The sequence below is a fragment of the Apium graveolens genome, chromosome 4 (assembly GCF_009905375.1).
Source record: "Apium graveolens cultivar Ventura chromosome 4, ASM990537v1, whole genome shotgun sequence".
Lineage (NCBI taxonomy): Eukaryota > Viridiplantae > Streptophyta > Magnoliopsida > Apiales > Apiaceae > Apium > Apium graveolens.
The window spans coordinates 114,359,832-114,363,972 of NC_133650.1; the positions used below are offsets into that span (position 1 = coordinate 114,359,832).

General features: G+C 32.2%; 1 long non-coding RNA gene across 1 annotated transcript; it reads left to right on the plus strand.

Moving 5' to 3' along the window:
* Nucleotides 1-2,446: 2,446 nt before the first annotated feature.
* On the plus strand, nt 2,447-3,788 carry LOC141716858 (uncharacterized). The gene is made up of 3 exons (XR_012573392.1): nt 2,447-2,545; nt 3,054-3,168; nt 3,245-3,788. It is a non-coding gene; the product is annotated as an uncharacterized LOC141716858 (long non-coding RNA).
* Nucleotides 3,789-4,141: the final 353 nt, after the last annotated feature.

Sequence of the window (4,141 nt, forward strand, 5' to 3'; positions counted from 1 at the left end):
ACACAATTCTAAATATTTAACAACTTTAAACTATATACATTGAGTACACTCGAAAGACATGCAAGATACTAACAAATCTGTTATGGAATAAAAACTAGGGTTTCGTTTGTATTTAATGCTATGGTTGTTGAGCTTCGAGTTTTAATTGCTACACTTGTGTTTGTGACTGGCCGTTCCTCAAAAGATGGCTACATATCTCTGTATTATAGAGGATCCGGCCAAAAATGTAGTTCTAGATTGAGGGGTAGAGCCTTTTATATAGAGATTGAGATTAAGGTTAGACTAGGGTTGGGAGACTTGGAGGAAAAGTCTTCTATTTAGATGGTAAGTAGGACACCTCAAGACGGTGCATTTTGAATCCTTCCTTGTAAGAGTCCGCTTTGGTATCATTATGGACCATATTTTCAGGCCAGCTCGACAGGCCTATCAGGTAGCTGATTTTGGGCCGGGGCGACCCATCTTGGGTCGTGACCGTCATAGTCTAATCGAACTATAATGACCTAATTTGGGGTGTGACCATCATGACCTAATTTGGGGCGTGGTCGCCACGATCTTTTTTGGTCGTGGCGTTCACGGGCTTTGACTAGTCAACTTTACATTATATTTAATTCAACACTAATTATGTATTTACGGATTACTTTTCATCTATATTAACAAAATATTATATAATATATTTTTTCCAAATAATCAACTATACCATGCTCCAAAGATGTGTTTAATTTAAATAGTTATATGTTTTAATTAAAATAGGTATCTAAAAATATTAAACCAATTTATAGAGGGCTTTAAAATCTGTACATATATTTTCCTTGATAATAAAACCAATTCTTAAAGTCCAAGTACAAAAAATAGGTACCTCATTGACGTATCCAATGAAAATTTTTAAGAATGTGGTTGTATTTTTCTTCTTTACTATATTTTTTGGTTAGGTTGAAAATTAAGTCAAATATAAATCTTTTACAATTTAGGCTTAAAAAGGATAAAATGAATATAGTTAAAAGGGCATATTTTCCCTTAAAAAGGTAAAATTTGTTTTGCGAAAAATAAATATATGTATATATATAGTTAGGAAATATAAGGTGATCATTAATTGGTCAAAATCTTTTCACGCGGATTACAATATATTAAAATTAATGAGAACCACTCGGTATGTATCTTACGGTTCAAATTGATGATCCGGGTAAAAACAACGACTGACAGTCCGATCAACATTATATTTGATTTTAATCATTGAAAATAAAGGCACAACATTTCACTTCTATATATTACTTGTGTTATTACCCTCATCTCATGTCTAAACACAGTCTCTCTCTCTCCCTCTCCCGCCCCTTTTCCTCATGTCTAAATACAATCTCTCTCTCCCTCTCTCTTTCTATATCCCTTGTTCTACATGTCTAAACACAATCTCTCTCCCTCCCGTTTTTATTTTTAATTGTTTGGTGAGTTTGTCATTTCCCTTCCTATACCCATATTGAGTACTGGGTCAATGCCGAATTTTTTTTCTCTTCGCTTTAGTTATCTGGTGAATTTATTTTTTCACTTTCATTTTCAGAAAATTTTATAATCTCCCCCTAAGGGTAGTACTGAAAAAACTCTATCTCTTCTATATTTTAATCCGTCGTGTTTTCCATTAACTCCCTCCACCCATGTATGACCGATCTTGGAAAATTATGAAATTTATGGAACGAAAATTTTGTTCCCGGTAATCAAATGACATCAAATTTATATGAATTGTTTTTTGTATCTCTTATATCCTTGATTATTTTTTGTGTTCCTTTATCTCATTTTTTCTTTGTGCCTATATTATTTTTGATTTTCTTAATTTTCTAATTAAAAAATGTGCCTATAAAGTATTTAATTTTACGAGTACAACATTTATTGTTTTTGCGGTTTGGTTTCATCTCGGATCTGCAATCACACCAAGTTCATTGTTATATTTTTCATCCTTCTTTTCTCATATAATATTTTTTGTAAGTTCGAACGCTACATCTCTCAATTTTCCTAAGAAAAAGGAAAGACTGCTCATGATACATCAAAACAAATATTCGATCCTGCTGGTCTGAAACCTCATCGTAAGTTATAATTTCATGTTTATTTATCACACACACATATATATATATATTGTATATATGTATATTTATGTTTAATGTGCTGGAATTAAATTATGTTCTTGTATATAATTAATTTTCACCGAGATTAATATTTTTATAAAAAATATAACTCTATTTTGAATCTCCCCACATTTACATAGAGGTTAAATGTTTGAACAATCATATTTATATCATAAATATCTTTTATGAAATCGTTAATTTGTAGCCGGTTAAGAAAGTAATTTTTCTTTTATCAACTAATAATTCCCATATTTTATTTCTTTTTTAGTATAGATAGTACGGAAGTCTTGCATACACCATTTTCTTTACTAATATATTTCTCGCATTCCCTGAAGGATTCAATACAATTGAGGTCACAAGTCGATCCAGATACTGCAAATCACTGCTCTTAAGTTGAATTTCCTCATTTTCCTTGATGTGGAGGCTCGGATAAGGTCCATTTTCTACACACACTTCTCTTATATCATTCTTCATTTTTATGATTTTATCTATAATTTATATATGTTATTTTTTAACTATGCTTTCGTAATTGTACTGTTATATATGTAGACTTGTATAAATTCATTATGATGCTACTTATTATATGTTAATCAGTGGAGATACTATCATTTCAGGATTATGTAAACTGATTGTAGAATTGAATCAATCTCGATCTGTTAGATTAGTTGACATTTGCACCTGTAATTACAAAATTTTGTTCACCTTCATTATATTTTGTTAAATATAATAGTGCTCGGTTTGGTTGGAGAGAATTGAATGGGAGATATATGAGCTTATCACCTAAAAATAAGATTTTTTTTCCATGTTGATGCTGAATGTTTGGCACTTATTTGTACATTCAGATCACATCCGAAGAAGCTTGTGGAAAGCATTTATGCCGACTTTGTCTGTCTTCTCTTTTATATATATTTACTATCTGACTCATTTAGCTTTTAATTTAAGATGTGAGGCAGGTCTTACTGATTGCCCAATTAAAAGAGATACAGTTCCACCTAGCCTTTGTCAAATGTATACATAAAGGAATTCAATATATAGAGTTGGAAGCAAACTTGAGCATGTAAGTATGCCTACTTCTATTTTTTCTATCTTCAACTGTTTAAATATATTCTATTTCACTAACACATTAATTCCAGTATCCCAAAAATCAGCCTAGGCGGAAGGCAAAATGATCTGGATGAAGATTTCCCATATATTTGACCTTGGGATCCTATCACAAAGGATGTTGACAAGTCGAGGCATAATGGAGAGAAGGGAAAATCGCCAGAAGCATGTGGTCAAGGTGATTAACAGGCGACATGAAGCTACATCTAGGAAAGGTGCGAGTGGAAACTAAGAAAAAATTGAAGAACAAGGGAATGTATGCGACCAGTACAAAAATCTGGTAGGAGAGATGAAGATACCGGGATAAATCAAAAGAAGCACATAAACCAAATATCAACTGCTGGTGATGAACTGAAACAGTTCGAGCATCACACAGACACAAATATGGCTACTGTTTATGTAGATAATGCATTTGTCAAAGACAAACAAGAGATCCTTAGAGGTGAACTTGTTTTGCTATACTTGTTTCCTTTGAAGAACTATGCATATGTTCTTCTGATGCCATAATCTTGAAATTCTGTACTTATGAAAATAATGAGAATATTATATATGAGTGTGTATGCAGTGGAGGAGCCAACCATAAACGTAGTGGGGGCCAAAAAAATTTCAAGTTAAATCAAGAATCAGAGATATCATACCTTTTTCTTGGAATTATATCTTGTTGCTAAGTTATGTTTTACCTTACACGATTGCTAAACCATAAACATACAAGAATAACAAACAAATTTATATACAATTGGTTCTCCATCACCAGCGAAAAATCAGTTATAACCTATTTGCTTTCTGATAGGAAAACTCAATCAATGAAAATATAAAACCCTACAAGGAGGATGCTGCAAGAGTCATGAGATGGTGTTGCTTAACTAGGTTCTGATCCTTAGGTTAATATATAAAATGGAAGCAGGCTTTTTGGCACTATAGAGGCTTTC